At 46.3% G+C, this 22,713-nt stretch overlaps 1 protein-coding gene across 1 annotated transcript in view; it reads left to right on the forward strand.

Moving 5' to 3' along the window:
* Positions 1-8,984: 8,984 nt before the first annotated feature.
* LOC141191697 (uncharacterized) overlaps positions 8,985-22,713 on the forward strand; it is a 91,834-nt gene continuing 78,105 nt past the window's right edge. Inside the window, exon 1 of the mRNA XM_073661637.1 lies at positions 8,985-9,046. The gene's annotated coding sequence lies outside the window, so the exon portion shown is untranslated. The remainder of the gene's footprint in view (positions 9,047-22,713) is intronic.

Raw genomic sequence — 22,713 nt, forward strand, 5'->3', positions numbered from 1 at the left:
GAGAAAAGGTACAATAGAAACAAGTCACCAATTCTGCATTTATCACCCATTCCTGGTTTTGGCTCCCACTCCTGAGAAAAAATACTGACCGAATACTAACAGTGGGGCCGTGGCCTTGAAGGCAAACTCAGCAAGATGTAAGAATGAAGTCACAACAAAACACTGAGCTGCAACAAAACACCTTAAAATTTGTTACAGAGATTGATTAGTCCTTTCTGTCTGATCATTGGTTTCAGGGTGGTAGGCACAGGAAAATAAATGAATTCCCAGTTTATTACAAAAATCTCTGCAGAATTTGAAGACAAATTGCACTCCCCTATCAAACACAGTGTTAAGAAGAATCCTATGTAGCCTTACTTTGTGAGAAATAAAAAACCTGGAGAACGTCTCTGCATTAGTTAATCCTCTGACAAAGGAACAAAATGAGCCCGTTTAATGAATCCGTCAACGACCACCCAAAGTCTTCCCACCAGACAGAGGCAAATCTGTGATGAAATCCATGGACAGATGAGTCCACTGTCTTTCTGGAATTGCAATGGAGCCAATACTCCAACCGATGGTCCAGATGGATGGAGTGGAGGATGGCTGGTTGATGGACACCCCATGCAAACATGGCTACGGCGCTAACAAGGAGGAGGTGGAGTAATGTTTTGGGCTGGAATCATGGGGAGAGAGATTGTCGGCCCCTTTAGGATCCCTGAAGGGGTAAAGATGAACTCCATAATGTATGTTGAGTTTCTCAAACAGCACTTCTTGCCATGGTTCAAGAAGAAGAACCGTGCATTCCGCAGCAAGATCATTTTCATGCTTGATAATGCCCTCTCTCATGCTGCACATAACACATCTGCATCTCTGGCTGATATGGGCATAAAAGAGGACAAACTTATGGTGTGGCACCCATGCTCCCCTGACCTCAACCCCATTGAGAACCTCTGGAGCATCATCAAAAGGAGGGTCTATGATGGCGGGAGGCAGTTCACATCTAAGCAACAGCTCTGGGAGGGTATTCTGTCCTCATGCAAAATAATTGGAAGCAGAAACCATCCAAAACCTGACAAATTCAATGGACGAGAGAGTTCAGAAGCTCCTTTCGAACAAGCGGTCCTATGTGCAAATGTTACATCACCTAGAATAAAGTTTTGAGTTGAAAACTGTTTGATTTCAGTTTGTAATAACCTGCTAATGCTTATAATTTCAAAAATCACCATTTTTTTGTTCTTTATTAAAATGAAAAGGTTGAAAACTCTGCTGTGCATAATAATTTGGAACATGCATTTTGAGTGCAGTTTGAGTTTTTTATTTTTTAAAAAATATACTGTTATCATAGGCAGTTTGTACAAAAACCTTTCAATTGTACTCTAATAGTTATTTGACTGGAAAATTACAATGACTGCAATTCATATAGGAAATTTGGGAAAATCTGAGAAAATATTATTTGCATAATAATTTGGAACATAGTGTAGTTGGCGAATCCTACAAAATGTTGCAACACTTTCAGGTCACTAGGTTGGACCCAATCTATTATGGCTTTCACATTCCCAGGATCCATCGTAAACCCATCAGCTGATAAAATGATCCCCGGGAATGAAATTTCCTGAACAGAAAAAAAAAAAACATTTCATCAAGATAAATCAGAAGAAATCTCCCAATGTAATCAAAGAAATATCATTCAGAAAGTTGTGAAATCCAGTTGGTGCATTGGAGAATCCAAAGGGCAGGAGAAGATTATCGAATAAAACCTCAGCACCGTACACCTCGTACACGCGCGGCTCCGAATACCTCGTAAACACGCGGCTCCGCTCCGTACACCTCGTACACACGCGGCTCCGCTCCGTATACCTCGTACACACACGGCTTGGCTCCGTACACCTCGCACACACGCGGCTACGCTCTGTACACCTCGCACACACACGGCTCCGCTCCGTACACGCGTGGCTCTGTATACCTCATACACACGCAGCTCCGCTCCGTACACCTCGTACACGCGGCACCGCTTCGTACACCTCGTACACACGTGGCTCCGCTCTGTACACCTCGTACACACACGGGTCCGCTCCGTACACCTCGTACACTCGTGGCTCCGCTCCGTACACCTCGTACACTCGTGGCTCCTCTCCGCACACCTCGTACACTCGTGGCTCCTCTCCGTACACCTCGTACACTCGCGGCTCCGCTCCGTACACCTCGTACACTCGCGGCTCCGCTCCGTACACCTTGTACACACGCGGCTCTGCTCCGTACACACGCGGCTCCGTATACCTCATACACACGCGGCTCCGCTCCGTAAAACTCGTACACACGTGGCTCCACTCCGTACACCTCGTACACACGCGGCTCCTTATACCTCATACACACGCGGCTCCGCTCCGTACTCACATGGCTCCGTATACCTCATACACACGTGGCTCTGCTTCGTACACCTCGTACACACGTGGCTCCGCTCCGTACACCTCGTACACACGCGGCTCTGTATAGCTCATACATACGCGGCTCCGCTCCGTACACCTCATACACATGCGGCTCCGCTCCGTACACACGCGGCTCCCTATACCTCATACACACGCGGCTCCGCTTCGTACACCTCGTACACACGTGACTCCCTCGTACACCCGTTTCCGCTCCGTACACCTTGTACACACGCAGCTCCGCTCCGTACACCTCGTACACACGCGGCTCCGCTCCATTCACACACGGCTCTGTATACCTCATACACACGCGGCTCCGCTCCGTACGCCTCGTACACTCGCGGCTCCGCTCCGTACGCCTCGTACCCTCGCGGCTCCGCTCTGTACGCCTCGTACAAACGCGGCTCCGCTCTATACGCACGTTACTCGCGGCTCCGCTCCGTACGCCTCGTACACACGCGGCTCCGCTCCGTATGCCTCGTACACACGCGGCTCCGCTCCGTACACCTCGTACACATGTGGCTCCGTATACCTCGTACACACGCGGCTCCGTATACCTCGTACACACGCGGCTCCGCTTCGCACACATGTGGCTCCGCTCCGTACACCTCGTACACACGTGGCTCCGCTCTGTACACACGCGGCTCCGCTCCGTACACCTCATACACACGCGGCTCCGCTCCGTACACCTCGTACACACGCGGCTCCGCTCTGTACACACGTGGCTTCGTATACCTCATACACACGTGGCTCCGCTCCGTACACCTCGTACACACGCGGCTCCGTATACCTCATACACACGCGGCTCCGTATACCTCATACACACGCAGCTCCGCTCCGTACACACGTGGCTCCATATACCTCATACACACGCAGGTCTGCTCCGTACACCTCGTACACACGCGGCTCTGCTCCGTACACCTTGTACACACGCGGCTCTGCTCCGTACACCTCGTACACACGCGGCTCTGCTCCGTACACCTCGTACACGCGCGGCTCTGCTCCGTACACCTCGTACACGCGCGGCTCTGCTCCGTACACCTCGTACACGCGCGGCTCTGCTCCGTACACCTCGTACACACGCGGCTCTGCTACATCCACACTGTAAACCCCTCCTGACCCCACACATAAACTTCAGCTCATCCAGCACCATGACAACCAGCACAGCAGAGTCCTGCATCCACTGAGGCCCCTGATCATGTGACCCCTGACTCCTCCCCTCCTGTGACCTTGAAGTGACCGCGGGGAAGGCCTCGCATTGGTATCTATAATCTGGCCCAGCAAGATCCCCACACACAGACTCCATCTTGATAACCGTATCTTTACTCGTATACATTTTTAACAGCGAAGAAAAACAATAAATGACAACCGTAAATATGCACAGTAATAACGTGTAGTGATAAGCTGACCCTCACTGTCCCTACTCACACGTTACCAGTCCTTTACTCCAGAAGGATGTGTCCCCCGTCGCAGGCCTGTCTGTCTTTGCAGGAAGGCGTCCCAGCCGGAGAAAAAAACAGGAACAACAAATTACGCTGAAAGGAGGGAATACTTCGGCCTCTCGCCAGAGGTCCCGCTTACAGTCTCTCTGATCCGGATAGCAGCTTTGGTGGATCCCTTATGTAGTCCACACTCCAGTAGCAGGGAGTGTAATAGCTGTATCCCTCAGCAGTGAAGAAGCTGGGGAAGGCCCCGAGGATATGGTGTCAGGTAAATGAAATCCCGTTGAGAGTCTCTCCTGCGCCACACACGAGGGCCTGCACACAGTCCTGGCTCTTTTCACAGCCCACAGCAAACTCCTCGCGCGCTTTTTTCTGCTTCCCACTTTGGTCACGTGACTCTCTAGGGCCAGACACAGGAGGCTCAGTCTTTTTCTCTGTCATCACACCCTGCGCAGGTGCAACCTCTGGCCACAAGGTGGCAACATCATCCTGTGTAATCACTTCTGTAACAGGCTCTATATCAATAATCACCGAATAGCCAGAGCCTGCCAGCTCACTACACGCCCCCCCACTCAAAGATTGGCAGTCCCTGTCAACGACCGGCTCCAGGGCGGCGATGGCTGTGGATGTGACAGGGGGCGGCTGGGAAGAGAGCCACACATATTGGTCTCTGTAGGACTGTCCTGGAGGTACCCCTGCAGTGGTCCTCGTCTGCCTAACGGGTTGGATCCCCTCTCTCCTATCAGTCACCCCACTCTCTTTCCCAGTCGACATGTCAGTAGAGGAGGTAATCGGTTCAACTACGTCAGTCGGACGGACAGGGGTAGGCATGCATTCAGTCTCTACATCCCCGGGGTCAGTGTCTCCGACAATATTAGTGATATCCATCTCTCTAGGTATCACAGTAGGGGAGTCAGGCTGGGAACGGCAGGGGCGCAACATATTACGGTGCAAAGTTCGGATGCTGCCGCTGTCTTCGCCCTGCACTCGATAGACGGGGCCACCGGGGTACGGCTGTCCAATTACTCGATAGACTTCGGTCTCCCACTTGGGCCGGAGTTTCCCTTGCGGCTTCTTTATTCGGACTAGGACCAGTTGACCTACATTCAGTGGGTCTTCTTGTACCGGAAGTGGGTCAGCGTGTACTTGATCCTGAATTTGTCGGCCTACTAGCCGGTAGACAGTCTCCATTCTCTGGCGGTGTGTTTGTAGCCAGGAAGGATAGGTACCACAGGTATCTTCTTCGGAGCTAGACAGTTGCAACTCATGGATGTCTTTGCCTGGACGGCCAAAGAGAAGGGTGTATGGGGTGTATCCGGTGACGGAATGGACCTGATTATTATAGGCCCACAGCAGTTCCGGGAGGAATCGAGGCCAGTCGGGCTTTTTGTCTTCAGCCAAAGTCCGGATCAGTTGTAAGAGGGTCCGGTTAAAGCGTTCACACGCGCCATTCCCTTGTGGATGGTAAGGGGTGGTCCTGGACTTCTTGATTCCATACATCCGTTGGAGTTCTTCAATGACTCGCCCTTCGAAACAAGCCCCCTGATCAGAGTGTAGCCGCTCCGGACACCCGTAGACCCGAACGAATTGCTGACAGATAGCCTGTGCAGCTGATTCAGCAGTCTGATCCTTTGTAGCAACAGCGACAGCGAATTTCGTGAAGTGGTCTACCATCACCAGACAGTACTGGTAGCCACTATTCGCCGTTCCGATCAATAGATAGTCCACCATCAACAGCTCGAGGGGCCTCGACGTCTTAATAGTCTGGACGGGGGCACGCTGCTCCGCGGACTTGTGGAATTCAACTTGTGGAACGCTTGACAGACGTTTTCAACCAACTTACGGAGCCCCGGACAAAAAATGAACTGCTGGGTCCACCGGAGGGTCTTGTCTATGCCGAAGTGGCCGTTCCTTCTGTGAGCTTCGCCCACCATCTCATGGGCCAACTGCACCGGGACGACAATCTGCAAACACTCCTCCAGCATATGGGATAAAAGGGCCCTGCGACACAGGACTCCATCTTTCACGATCAGCCGATCCCACTGGGCAAGCAGAGCCAAGGCTCCGGTCGATAGTCGGGCTCTCACTTCGGAGGGCGGTTTCTCTTGTTTATTCACATACTGTTTCAGCAAGACGTGCTCGGGATCTCGATCTTGAAGCTTGGCCCATTCTTGCTGGGACAGGGGAGATCCCACTACGGCTTCAATCCCTCCTACCGCATACTGGCGGCTATCTTCTATTTGCTTTGCGAGCCGGGCAAAGTCAGGCATCTCATCTTCCTCCAACTCTTCATCCCGGTCCCCCACTGGCGGGGATGATGTCACTCTAGACAGGCTGTCAGCATTCTGATTCTCATTCCCCGCTCTGTATTTAATTTTGTACTGGAATCTAGAGAGCCTGGCCATCCAGCGCTGTTCCATTGCCCCTAGTTTGGCATTCTCTAGGTGGGCAAGAGGATTGTTGTCCGTCATGACCAGCACTTCCGCTCCTGTCAGATAGCCGGCAAATTTCTCCGTCATAGCCCAAGTCAGAGCCAAGAGTTCCAAGCAGAAGGAGCTGTAGTTGACGGGATTCTTTTCGGTGTCACGGAGAGACCTACTGGCATAGGCTATCACGCGTTCTTTATTATCTTGAACTTGAGAGAGGACCGCCCCTAGACCTTGAAGGCTGGCGCCGGTGTGCAACTGAAACGGTAATGTGTAGTCTGCATATGCCAGAACAGGGGGTGATGTTAGAGCAGCCTTAAGTGCCTGAAAGGATTTTTCTCGGTCAGGCCCCCAACTGATGCGTCGTCCTCTGGGGCTGTTCGCGGTCCCTCGGAGAACCTCATGCAGTGGTTCAGCAAGCCGAGCAAAGTCCTTGACAAACCGACGGTAGTAGCCTGCCAGCCCCAGAAAAGCCCGGACTTCTTTGACGGTAGTTGGCTGCGGCCACTCTTGAACGGCTGCTATCTTCTCCGGAGAGGGCTGGACGCCTTCGGCCGAGATCCGGTGGCCCAAGTAGTCGATTTCCTGCTGGAACAGACGGCACTTGCTGGGATTCAACTTCAAGCCGTGTCTCCTCAAGCGCTGGAACACTTGGCCAAGCTTGTGAAGATGATCCTCAAAGGTGGCGGAGTATACCACGATGTCGTCAAGGTATATCAGCGTAAACTCAAAGTTGAAGTCCCCCAGACAGCGTTCCATTAGTCTCTGAAAGGTCCCCGGTGCGTTATTCAAGCCGAACGGCATCCGGTTGAACTCATACAGGCCCATGGGAAGGATGAAGGCGGTCTTTTCCCTGTCCTTCTCACTCATTGGAACCTGCCAATATCCACTGGCCAGGTCTAGGGACGAAAAATATTTGGCCTTCTTCGGGGCGGTCAGTGACTCTTCGATCCGAGGAAGTGGATATGAGTCCCGGATAGTGCAAGCGTTCAGCCTACGGTAGTCCACGCAAAACCTTAGGGAACCATCTTTCTTCTTGACTATCACCACGGGTGCAGCCCACGGGCTCTGGCTTTCACGTACCACTCCGGCGCGTAGCATGGATTCTAACAGGCTTTTCACCTCCTGGTATTGCTGAGGTGGTATCTGCCGGTACCTCTCGCGGATAGGGGGGGTATCGCCCGTGGGTATCTCGTGCTGGATACTGGTGGTACACCCAAAGTCTGTTTCATGCTTTGCAAAGAAGTCTTGGTGTTCCCGCAGGAGTTCCTCCACTTGAGACACTTCTTGTTTGGTGTACTGAGACGTGTCTAGCTGCACTTTTTCCCGTAGTTTTCGCCCAATGTCTTCATCGTCTACTTGAGCGTTTATGGCTGAGACGGTTACCGTCCAGTCGCCTTCTGTAGACGGGGTGAATTCTAGGGGCCCAATGGGATTCACTTCCGTGGGTAGAGCATATACCCGGGCAAGTTGAGTGCCGGCTTCAAGGGCTAGGCCTACGTCTGCGGTGTTGTTTAGCCTGACAGGGACTCTCCCGTTCCTCACGACGGCTAGAGTGCGAGCAACTAGTGGGTTTAGCTTACCCCCACTTGGGGTCCTCGGCTCGATCAACACTTCAACCCCTTCAAGTTGTCGGTGGGTGTTAAGGGGTAAGGAAATGACTGTCTTCGCTGCTCTCCCTGACCGTCTCCAGTCTGACTGTCGTCCATGCCTCCCCCTCTAGCGTCAGTACCGCCATTTCTGCCAAGGTCTTAGGGTCAATATTATACATTTCCCCCAGTATCCGGACTTGTTCCGCCCACTCTGGTACAGGGTAGTTTCGTCCGCCAAATTTCGTGACCTGATTCACAATAGACACCGGCGGGGGTTTCTGACTGTACACATGGCCTGGGTGGGAATCTTGTTGGTCACAGATCCTGCCGACTACGCCAGATGAAGTGACCGCGGGGAAGGCCTCGCATTGGTATCTATAATCTGGCCCAGCAAGATCCCCACACACAGACTCCATCTTGATAACCGTATCTTTACTCGTATACATTTTTAACAGCAAAGAAAAACAATAAATGACAACCGTAAATATGCACAGTAATAACGTGTAGTGATAAGCTGACCCTCACTGTCCCTACTCACACGTTACCAGTCCTTTACTCCAGAAGGATGTGTCCCCCGTCGCAGGCCTGTCTGTCTTTGCAGGAAGGTGTCCCAGCCGGAAAAAAAACAGGAACAGCAGAATTCGCGGAAACAAAGGAAGGGATACTTCGGCCTCTCGCCAGAGGTCCCGCTTACAGTCTCTCTGATCCGGATAGAAGCTCTGGTGGGTCCCCTTATGTAGTCCACACTCCAGTAGCAGGGAGTGTAACAGCTGAATCCTTCAGCAGTGCAGGAGCTGGGGAAGGCTCCGAGGATATGGTGTCAGGTAAAAGAAATCCCGTTGAGAGTCTCTCCTGCGCCACACACGAGGGCCTGCACACCGTCCTGGCTCTTTTCACAGCCCACAGCAAACTCCTCGCGCGCTTTTTTCTGCTTCCCACTTTGGTCACGTGACTCTCTAGGGCCGGACACAGGAGGCTCAGTCTTTTTCTCTGTCATCACACCCTGCGCAGGTGCAACCTCTGGCCACAAGGTGGCAACATCATCCTGTGTAATCACTTCTGTAACAGGCTCTATATCAATAATCACCGAACAGCCAGAGACGGCCAGCTCACTACAACCTCATCACAGCTCCTGTGCGCACACAACAGCCATATATGTGGTGGCGGCTCTGCAGGTGGAGGTATGTGGAGACCCCCATTACTGGGCGCAGGGGGCATTAACCCCTTCAGCACGGAGGCTCTTTGGGGGTCTTGTGTTGCCCCTTTATAAGAATCATAAGGTTTCTGTTCTGTTTCCTGTAATAGATACATACGACCCAACTATGGAGACAGGAAGGGAGGAAACGTATTGTTCTCAGAGTACAGGACCCCACAGTGTAATGCCCCCATTATGCCCCTAATGCAGGATGTATGATGCCCCCCACACAGTGTAATGCCCCCATTATGTCCCTTATGCAGTATGTATGATGCCCCCACACAGTGTAATGCCCCCATTATGCCCCTTATGCAGGATGTATGATGCCCCCACACAGTGTAATGCCCCCATTATGCCCCCTATGCAGTATGTATGATGCCCCCACACAGTGTAATGCCCCCATAGTACCGCCATCCCCCACACAGTACAATCAGAGGCATAACTAGGGTCTGGTGGGACTCGTTGTGAGATTTCGACTACCCCCCATCCTGATATATACAGTGGGTACGGAAAGTATTCAGACCCCTGTAAATTTTTCACTCTTTGTTTCATTGCAGCCATTTGGTAAATTCTAAAAAGTTCTTTTTTTTCTCATTAAAGTACACTCTGCGCCCCATCATGACTGAAAAAAACAGAAATGTAGAAATTTTTGCAAATTTATTAAAAAAGAAAAACTGAAATATCGCATGGTCATAAGTATTCAGACCCTTTGCTCATATTTATGTCACATGCTGTCCATTTCCTTGTGATCCTCTTTGAGATGGTTCTACTCCTTCATTGGAGTCCAGCTGTGCTTAATTAAACTGATAGGACTTGATTTGGAAAGGCACACACCTGTCTATATAAGACCAAATGAGAATCATGAGCTCAAAGGAACTGCCCAAGGAGCTCAGAGACAGAATTGTGGCAAGGCACAGATCTGGCCAGGGTTATAAAAAAATGTCTGCTTTATTCAAGTTTCCTAAGAGCACAGTGGCCTCCATAATCCTTAAATGGAAGAAGTTTGGGACCACCAGAAGTCTTCCTAGACCTGGCCGTCCAGCCAAACTGAGCAATCGTGGGAGAAGAGCCTTGCTGAAAGAGGTAAAGAAGAACCCCGAGATCACTGTGGCTGAGCTCCAGAGATGCAGTAAGGAGATGGGAGAAAGTTTCACAAAGTCAACTATCACTGCAGGACTCTACCAGTCGGGCCTTTATGGTAGAGTGGCCCGGTGGAAGCCTCTCCTCAGTGCAAGACATATGAAAGCCCGCATAGAGTTTGCTCAAAAACACAAGAAGTACTCCCAGACTATGAGAAAAAGATTCTCTGGTCTGATGATATGAAGATAGAACTTTTTGGTGATAATTCTAAGGGGTATGTGTGGAGAAAACCAGGCACTGCTCATCACCGACCTAATACATTCCCAACAGTGAAGCATGGTGGTGGCAGCATCATGCTATGGGGGTGTTTTTCAGCTGCAGGGACAGGATGACTGGTTGCAATTGAAGGAAACATGAATGTGGCCAAGTACAGAGATATCCTGGATGAAAACCTCTTCCAGAGTGCTCTGGACCTCAGACTTGGCCGAAGGTTCACCTTCCAACAAGACAATGACCCTAAGCACACAGCTAAAATAACAAAGGAATGGCTTCAGAACAACTCTGTGACCATTCTTGACTGGCCCAGCCAGAGCCCTGACCTAAACCCAATTGAACATCTCTGGAGAGACCTGAAAATGGCTGTCCACCAACGTTCACCATCCAACCTGACAGAACTGGAGAGGATCTGCAAGGAAGAATGGCAGAGGAACCCCAAATCCAGGTGTGAAAAACTTGTTGCATCATTCCCAAGAAGACTCATGGCTGTACTAGCTCAAAAGGGGGCTTCTACTCAGTACTGAGCAAAGGGTGTGAATACTTAGGACCATGTGATATTTCAGTTTTTCTTTTTTAATAAATTTGCAAAAATTTCTACATTTCTGTTTTTTTCAGTGAAGATGGGGTGCAGAGTGTACTTTAGTGAGAAAAAAATGAGTTTTTTAGAATTTACCAAATGGCTGCAATGAAACAAAGAGTGAAAAATGTAAAAGGGTCTGAATACTTTCCGTACCCCCTGTATATGTATGTCCCTTATCCTGGGCCTCAACCTAGTATATGTCCCCCGTTCTACCTCTGTTCTATAGTGTATAGAAAAAAAATAAACTATTACACTCACCAGGGGCGAACATAGAAGTGATGGGGCCCCATAACAGAAGTATAATTCACAGTCCATAGTCCATCCATGTAGTATAATGCACAGCCCATAGTCCATACATGCAGTATAATGCACAGCCCATAGTCTGTACATGTAGTATAATGCACAGCCCACACTCTTACATGTAGTATAATGCACAGCCCATAGTCCGTACATCTAGCGTAATGCAAAGCCCATGGTCCGTACATGTAGTGTAATGCACAGCCCATGGTCCATACATGTAGTATAATGCACAGCCCACACTCTTACATGTAGTATAATGCACAGCCCATAGTCCATACATGTAGTATAATGCACAGCCCATGGTCCGTACATGTAGTATAATGCACAGCCCATAGTCATACATGTAGTATAATGCACAGCCCATAGTCCGTACATGTAGTATAATGCACAGCCCATAGTCATCCATGTAGTATAATGCACAGCCCGCACTCTTACATGTAGTATAATGCACAGCCCATAGTCCGTACATGTAGTGTAATGCACAGCCCATAGTCATACATGTAGTATAATGCACAGCCCGCACTCTTACATGTAGTATAATGCACAGCCCATAGTCCGTACATGTAGTGTAATGCACAGCCCATGGTCCATACATGTAGTATAATGCACAGCCCATAGTCCGTACATGTAGTATAATGCACAGCCCATGGTCCGTACATGTAGTATAACGCACAGCCCATAGTCATACATGTAGTATAATGCACAGCCCGCACTCTTACATGTAGTATAATGCACAGCCCATAATCCTCCATACAGTATGATGCACAGCCCATAGTCATCCATGTAGTATAATGCACAGCCCACAGTCCATACATGTAGTATAATGCACAGCCCACAGTCATACATGTAGTATAATGCACAGCCCATAGTCCATACATGTAGCATAATGCACAGCCCATAGTCTGTACATGTAGCATAATGCACAGCCCATAGTCATATATGTAGTATAATGCACAGCCCATAGTCTGTACATGTAGTATAATGCACAGCCCATAGTCATACATGTAGTATAATGCACAGCCCATAGTCCGTACATGTAGTGTAATGCACAGCGCATAGTCCACACATATAATATAATGCACAGCCCATAGTCATCCATGTACTATAATGCACAGCCCATAGTCATATATGTAGTATAATGCACAGCCCATACTCATATATGTAGTATAATGCACAGCCCATAGTCCATACATGTAGTATAATGCACAGCCCATACTCATCCATGTAGTATAATGCACAGCCCATAGTCCGTACATGTAGCGTAATGCACAGCCCATGGTCCGTACATGTAGCGTAATGCACAGCCCATGGTCCGTACATGTAGCGTAATGCACAGCCCATGGTCCGTACATGTAGTATAATGCACAGCCCATGGTCCGTACATGTAGCGTAATGCACAGCACATGGTCCGTACATGTAGCGTAATGCACAGACCACAGTCATCCATGTAGTATAATGCACAGCCCATACTCATACATGTAGTATAATACACAGCCCATAGTCCATACATGTAGTATAATGCACAGCCCACACTCTTACATGTAGTATAATGCACAGCCCATACTCATACATGTAGTATAATGCACAGCCCACACTCTTACATGTAGTATAATGCACAGCCCATACTCATACATGTAATATAATGCACAGCCCATAGTCCATACATGTAGTATAATGCACAGCCCATAGTCCATACATGTAGTGTAATGCACAGCCCATAGTCCATACATGTAGTGTAATGCACAGTCCATAGTCCATACATGTAGTATAATGCACAGCCCATAGTCATACATGTAGTATAATGCACAGCCCATACTCATCCATGTAGTATAATGCACAGCCCACAGTCATCCATGTAGTATAATGCACAGCCCACACTCTTACATGTAGTATAATGCACAGCCCATACTCTTACATGTAGTATAATGCACAGCCCATACTCATACATGTAGTATAATGCACAGCCCATACTCATACATGTAGTATAATGCACAGCCCACAGTCATCCATGTAGTATAATGCACAGCCCACACTCTTACATGTAGTATAATGCACAGCCCATACTCTTACATGTAGTATAATGCACAGCCCATACTCATACATGTAGTATAATGCACAGCCCATACTCATACATGTAGTATAATGCACAGCCCATACTCATACATGTAGTATAATGCACAGCCCATAGTCCATACATGTAGTATAATGCACAGCCCATAGTCCATACATGTAGTGTAATGCACAGTCCATAGTCCATACATGTAGTATAATGCACAGCCCATAGTCCATACATGTAGTATAATGCACAGCCCATACTCATCCATGTAGTATAATGCACAGCCCACAGTCATCCATGTAGTATAATGCACAGCCCATACTCATACATGTAGTATAATGCACAGCCCATACTCATACATGTAGTATAATGCACAGCCCATAGTCATACATGTAGTATAATGCACAGCCCATACTCTTACATGTAGTATAATGCACAGCCCATACTCTTACATGTAGTATAATGCACAGCCCATACTCATCCATGTAGTATAATGCACAGCCCATAGTCCATCCATGTAGTATAATGCACAGCCCATAGTCCATACATGTAGTATAATGCACAGCCCATAGTCCATCCATGTAGTATAATGCACAGCCCATACTCATACATGTAGTATAATGCACAGCCCATAGTCATACATGTAGTATAATGCACAGCCCATACTCATACATGTAGTATAATGCACAGCCCATACTCATACATGTAGTATAATGCACAGCCCACAGTCATCCATGTAGTATAATGCACAGCCCACACTCTTACATGTAGTATAATGCACAGCCCATACTCATACATGTAGTGTAATGCACAGCCCATAGTCCATACATGTAGTGTAATGCACAGCCCATAGTCCATACATGTAGTGTAATGCACAGCCCATAGTCTGTACATGTAGTATAATGCACAGCCCATACTCATACATGTAGTATAATGCACAGCCCACACTCATACATGTAGTATAATGCACAGCCCATAGTCATACATGTAGTATAATGCACAGCCCATACTCATACATGTAGTATAATGCACAGCCCATACTCATACATGTAGTATAATGCACAGCCCATACTCATACATGTAGTATAATGCACAGCCCACAGTCATCCATGTAGTATAATGCACAGCCCATACTCATACATGTAGTATAATGCACAGCCCATACTCATACATGTAGTATAATGCACAGCCCATACTCATACATGTAGTATAATGCACAGCCCATAGTCTGTACATGTAGTATAATGCACAGCCCATACTCATACATGTAGTATAATACACAGCCCACACTCATACATGTAGTATAATGCACAGCCCATACTCATACATGTAGTATAATGCACAGCCCATAGTCTGTACATGTAGTATAATGCACAGCCCATAGTCATACATGTAGTATAATGCACAGCCCATACTCATACATGTAGTATAATGCACAGCCCATACTCATACATGTAGTATAATGCACAGCCCATACTCATACATGTAGTATAATGCACAGCCCACAGTCATCCATGTAGTATAATGCACAGCCCATACTCATACATGTAGTATAATGCACAGCCCATACTCATACATGTAGTATAATGCACAGCCCATACTCATACATGTAGTATAATGCACAGCCCATACTCATACATGTAGTATAATGCACAGCCCATAGTCTATACATGTAGTATAATGCACAGCCCACACTCTTACATGTAGTATAATGCACAGCCCATACTCATACATGTAATATAATGCACAGCCCATACTCATACATGTAATATAATGCACAGCCCATAGTCATACATGTAGTATAATGCACAGCCCATACTCATACATGTAATATAATGCACAGCCCATAGTCATACATGTAGTATAATGCACAGCCCATACTCATACATGTAGTATAATGCACAGCCCATACTCATACATGTAGTATAATGCACAGCCCATACTCATACATGTAGTATAATGCACAGCCCATAGTCTGTACATGTAGTATAATGCACAGCCCATACTCATACATGTAGTATAATACACAGCCCATACTCATACATGTAATATAATGCACAGCCCATACTCATACATGTAATATAATGCACAGCCCATACTCATACATGTAGTATAATGCACAGCCCATACTCATACATGTAGTATAATGCACAGCCCATAGTCTATACATGTAGTATAATGCACAGCCCACACTCTTACATGTAGTATAATGCACAGCCCATACTCATACATGTAATATAATGCACAGCCCATACTCATACATGTAATATAATGCACAGCCCATAGTCATACATGTAGTATAATGCACAGCCCATACTCATACATGTAATATAATGCACAGCCCATACTCATACATGTAATATAATGCACAGCCCATACTCATACATGTAGTATAATGCACAGCCCATACTCATACATGTAGTATAATGCACAGCCCATAGTCTATACATGTAGTATAATGCACAGCCCACACTTTTACATGTAGTATAATGCACAGCCCATAGTCCATACATGTAGTATAATGCACAGCCCACACTCTTACATGTAGTATAATGCACAGCCCACAGTCATACATGTAGTATAATGCACAGCCCATAGTCATACATGTAGTATAATGCACAGCGCATAGTCATACATGTAGTATAATGCACAGCCCGTAGTCATCCATGTAGTATAATGCACAGCCCATAGTCATCCATGTAGTATAATGCACAGCGCATAGTCATCCATGTAGTATAATGCACAGCCCATAGTCATCCATGTAGTATAATGCAGAGCCCATAGTCCATACATGTAGTATAATGCACAGCCCATAGTCCATACATGTAGTATAATGCACAGCCCATAGTCCATACATGTAGTATAATGCACAGCGCATAGTCATACATGTAGTATAATGCACAGCCCATAGTCATCCATGTAGTATAATGCACAGCCCATAGTCATACATGTAGTATAATGCACAGCCCATAGTCATCCATGTAGTATAATGCACAGCCCACACTCTTACATGTAGTATAATGCACAGCCCATAGTCCATACATGTAGTATAATGCACAACCCATACTCATACATGTAGTATAATGCACAGCCCACACTCTTACATGTAGTATAATGCACAGCCCATAGTCATCCATGTAGTATAATGCACAGCCCATAGTCATACATGTAGTATAATGCACAGCCCACACTCTTACATGTAGTATAATGCACAGCCCACAGTCCATACATGTAGTATAATGCACAGCCCATAGTCCATACATGTAGTATAATGCACAGCCCATAGTCATCCATGCAGTATAATGCACAGCCCATACTCATCCATGTAGTATAATGCACAGCCCATACTCATACATGTAGTATAATGCACAGCGCATAGTCCATACATGTAGTATAATGCACAGCCCACAGTCATACATGTAGTATAATGCACAACCCATAGTCATCCATGTAGTATAATGCACAGCGCATAGTCCATACATGTAGTATAATGCACAGCCCACAGTCATACATGTAGTATAATGCACAGTCCATAGTCCGTACATGTAGTATAATGCACAGCCCATAGTCATACATGTAGTATAATGCACAGCGCATAGTCATACATGTAGTATAATGCACAGCCCATAGTCATCCATGTAGTATAATGCACAGCCCATAGTCCATACATGTAGTATAATGCACAGCCCATAGTCATCCATTTAGTATAATACACAGCCCATAGTCATCCATGTAGTATAATGCACAGCCCATAGTCCATACATGTAGTATAATGCACAGCCCACACTCTTACATGTAGTATAATGCACAGCCCATAGTCATACATGTAGTATAATGCACAGCCCACACTCTTACATGTAGTATAATGCACAGCCCATAGTCATACATGTAGTATAATGCACAGCCCATACTCATACATGTGGTATAATGCACAGCCCATACTCTTACATGTAGTATAATGCACAGCCCACACTCTTACATGTAGTATAATGCACAGCCCATAGTCCATACATGTAGTATAATGCACAGCCCATAGTCCATACATGTAGTATAATGCACAGCCCATACTCATACATGTAGTATAATGCACAGCCCATAGTCATCCATGTAGTATAATGCACAGCCCACACTCTTACATGTAGTATAATGCACAGCCCATAGTCCATACATGTAGTATAATGCACAGCCCATAGTCCATACATGTAGTATAATGCACAGCCCATAGTCCATACATGTAGTATAATGCACAGCCCACACTCTTACATGTAGTATAATGCACAGCCCACAGTCCATACATGTAGTATAATGCACAGCCCATAGTCCATACATGTGGTATAATGCACAGCCCACACTCTTACATGTAGTGTAATGCACAGCCCATAGTCATACATGTAGTATAATGCACAGCCCACACTCTTACATGTAGTGTAATGCACAGCCCACACTCTTACATGTAGTGTAATGCACAGCCCATAGTCATACATGTAGTATAATGCACAGCCCACACTCTTACATGTAGTATAATGCACAGCCCATAGTCCATACATGTGGTATAATGCACAGCCCACACTCTTACATGTAGTATAATGCACAGCCCATAGTCCATACATGTAGTATAATGCACAGCCCATAGTCCATACATGTAGTATAATGCACAGCCCATACTCATACATGTAGTATAATGCACAGCCCACACTCTTACATGTAGTATAATGCACAGCCCATAGTCATACATGTAGTATAATGCACAGCCCACAGTCCATACATGTAGTATAATGCACAGCCCATACTCTTACATGTAGTATAATGCACAGCCCACACTCTTACATGTAGTATAATGCACAGCCCATAGTCCATACATGTAGTATAATGCACAGTCCATAGTCCATACATGTAGTATAATGCACAGCCCATAGTCATACATGTAGTATAATGCACAGCCCACAGTCCATACATGTAGTATAATGCACAGCCCACACTCTTACATGTAGTATAATGCACAGCCCATAGTCATACATGTAGTATAATGCACAGCCCATACTCATACATGTAGTATAATGCACAGCCCATACTCATCCATGTAGTATAATGCACAGCCCATACTCTTACATGTAGTATAATGCACAGCCCATACTCATACATGTAGTATAATGCACAGCCCATAGTCATACATGTAGTATAATGCACAGCCCACAGTCCATACATGTAGTATAATGCACAGCCCACAGTCCATACATGTAGTATAATGCACAGCCCATAGTCCATACATGTAGTATAATGCACAGCCCATACTCTTACATGTAGTATAATGCACAGCCCATAGTCATACATGTAGTATAATGCACAGCCCACAGTCCATACATGTAGTATAATGCACAGCCCATAGTCCATACATGTGGTATAATGCACAGCCCACACTCTTACATGTAGTGTAATGCACAGCCCACACTCTTACATGTAGTATAATGCACAGCCCATAGTCCATACATGTGGTATAATGCACAGCCCACACTCTTACATGTAGTATAATGCACAGCCCATAGTCCATACATGTAGTATAATGCACAGCCCATAGTCCATACATGTAGTATAATGCACAGCCCATACTCATACATGTAGTATAATGCACAGCCCACACTCTTACATGTAGTATAATGCACAGCCCATAGTCATACATGTAGTATAATGCACAGCCCACAGTCCATACATGTAGTATAATGCACAGCCCATACTCTTACATGTAGTATAATGCACAGCCCACACTCTTACATGTAGTATAATGCACAGCCCATAGTCCATACATGTAGTATAATGCACAGTCCATAGTCCATACATGTAGTATAATGCACAGCCCATAGTCATACATGTAGTATAATGCACAGCCCACAGTCCATACATGTAGTATAATGCACAGCCCACACTCTTACATGTAGTATAATGCACAGCCCATAGTCATACATGTAGTATAATGCACAGCCCATACTCATACATGTAGTATAATGCACAGCCCATACTCATCCATGTAGTATAATGCACAGCCCATACTCTTACATGTAGTATAATGCACAGCCCATACTCATACATGTAGTATAATGCACAGCCCATACTCATCCATGTAGTATAATGCACAGCCCATACTCTTACATGTAGTATAATGCACAGCCCATACTCATACATGTAGTATAATGCACAGCCCATACTCATACATGTAGTATAATGCACAGCCCACACTCTTACATGTAGTATAATGCACAGCCCATAGTCATACATGTAGTATAATGCACAGCCCATACTCATACATGTAGTATAATGCACAGCCCATAGTCATACATGTAGTATAATGCACAGCCCATACTCTTACATGTAGTATAATGCACAGCCCATACTCATCCATGTAGTATAATGCACAGTCCATAGTCATACATGTAGTATAATGCACAGCCCACAGTCATCCATGTAGTATAATGCACAGCCCACACTCTTACATGTAGTATAATGCACAGCCCATAGTCCATACATGTAGTATAATGCACAGCCCATAGTCATACATGTAGTATAATGCACAGCCCATAGTCCATACATGTAGTATAATGCACAGCCCATACTCTTACATGTAGTATAATGCACAGCCCACACTCTTACATGTAGTATAATGCACAGCCCATAGTCCATACATGTAGTATAATGCACAGCCCATAGTCCATACATGTAGTATAATGCACAGCCCATACTCTTACATGTAGTATAATGCACAGCCCACACTCATACATGTAGTATAATGCACAGCCCATACTCATACATGTAGTATAATGCACAGCCCATACTCATACATGTAGTATAATGCACAGCCCATACTCATACATGTAGTATAATGCACAGCCCACACTCATACATGTAGTATAATGCACAGCCCACACTCTTACATGTAGTATAATGCACAGCCCATACTCATACATGTAGTATAATGCACAGCCCACACTCTTACATGTAGTATAATGCACAGCCCATAGTCATACATGTAGTATAATGCACAGCCCACACTCTTACATGTAGTATAATGCACAGCCCATAGTCCATACATGTAGTATAATGCACAGCCCACACTCTTACATGTAGTATAATGCACAGCCCATACTCATACATGTAGTATAATGCACAGCCCACACTCTTACATGTAGTATAATGCACAGCCCATACTCATACATGTAATATAATGCACAGCCCATACTCATACATGTAGTATAATGCACAGCCCATACTCATACATGTAGTATAATGCACAGCCCACACTCTTACATGTAGTATAATGCACAGCCCACACTCTTACATGTAGTATAATGCACAGCCCATACTCATACATGTAGTATAATGCACAGCCCATAGTCCATACATGTAGTATAATGCACAGCCCACACTCATCCATGTAGTATAATGCACAGCCCACACTCATACATGTAGTATAATGCACAGCCCATAGTCCGTACATGTAGTATTATGGCCAAGGGCACCGTGTAATCGCTGATTTAAAGAAAACAGAACATTATACTCGCCTTCTCTCTGCTCCCTCGCCGCTCGGTGTCTTTTTTCTGGAGCTGCCGCTGACTTCAGTTGCCAGTGACAGGAGAGCATGATGTTACTTCCATGCGCCCCCTAATGGCGTACATGCCGATGTCAGCTGCTGGCCTCTGATTGGTCAGCAGCGTGTATTGTGGCTCTTCAGCTGAATGTCAGTCCGAGAACACATCCAGCTGAAGTAGGGGTCGGTCGCAGGAGCCACTGCGGTTATTAAGCCTCTCACTATAATGCTCTCATAGTACCTCTATTTCCCCGCACCGTATAATGTTCTCACAGTACCCCCATCCCCCCACATACAGTATAATGTTCCCACAGTACCGCCATCTTCCCACATACAGTATAATGTTCTCACAGTACCGCCATCCCCCCACATACAGTATAATGTTCTCACAGTACCGCCATCCCCCCACATACAGTATAATGTTCTCACAGTACCGCCATCCCCCCACATACAGTATAATGTTCTCACAGTACCGCCATCCCCCTACATACAGTATAATGTTCCCACAGTACCGCCATCTTCCCACATACAGTATAATGTTCTCACAGTACCGCCATCCCCCTACATACAGTATAATGTTCTCACAGTACCGCCATCCCCCCACATACAGTATAATGTTCTCACAATACCGCCATCCCCCATATACAGTATAATGTTCTCACAGTACCGCCATCCCCCCACATACAGTATAATGTTCTCACATTACCACCATCCCCCCACATACAGTATAATGTTCTCACAGTACCACCATCCCCCCACATACAGTATAATGTTCTCACAGTACCCCCATCCCCCCACATACAGTATAATGTTCTCACAGTACCGCCATCTTCCCACATACAGTATAATGTTCTCACAGTACCGCCATCTTCCCACATACAGTATAATGTTCTCACAGTACCGCCATCTTCCCACATACAGTATAATGTTCTCACAGTACCGCCATCCCCCCACATACAGTATAATGTTCTCACAGTACCGCCATCTTCCCAAATACAGTATAATGTTCTCACAGTACCGCCATCTTCCCACATACAGTATAATGTTCCCACAGTACCGCCATCTTCCCACATACAGTATAATGTTCTCACAATACCGCCATCCCCCCATATACAGTATAATGTTCTCACAGTACCGCCATCCCCCCACATACAGTATAATGTTCTCACATTACCACCATCCCCCCACATACAGTATAATGTTCTCACAGTACCACCATCCCCCCACATACAGTATAATGTTCTCACAGTACCCCCATCCCCCCACATACAGTATAATGTTCTCACAGTACCGCCATCTTCCCACATACAGTATAATGTTCTCACAGTACCGCCATCTTCCCACATACAGTATAATGTTCTCACAGTACCGCCATCTTCCCACATACAGTATAATGTTCTCACAGTACCGCCATCCCCCCACATACAGTATAATGTTCTCACAGTACCGCCATCTTCCCAAATACAGTATAATGTTCTCACAGTACCGCCATCTTCCCACATACAGTATAATGTTCCCACAGTACCGCCATCTTCCCACATACAGTATAATGTTCTCACAGTACCGCCATCCCCCCACATACAGTATAATGTTCTCACAGTACCGCCACCCCCCCACATACAGTATAATGTTCCCACAGTACCGCCATCTTCCCACATACAGTATAATGTTCCCACAGTACCGCCATCTTCCCACATACAGTATAATGTTCTCACAGTACCGCCATCCCCCCACATACAGTATAATGTTCTCACAGTACCGCCATCTTCCCACATACAGTATAAT

Source organism: Phyllobates terribilis, unplaced genomic scaffold, assembly GCF_046119375.1.
Source record: "Phyllobates terribilis strain yellow unplaced genomic scaffold, ASM4611937v1 Scaffold_51__1_contigs__length_9155689, whole genome shotgun sequence".
Taxonomy (NCBI): domain Eukaryota; kingdom Metazoa; phylum Chordata; class Amphibia; order Anura; family Dendrobatidae; genus Phyllobates; species Phyllobates terribilis.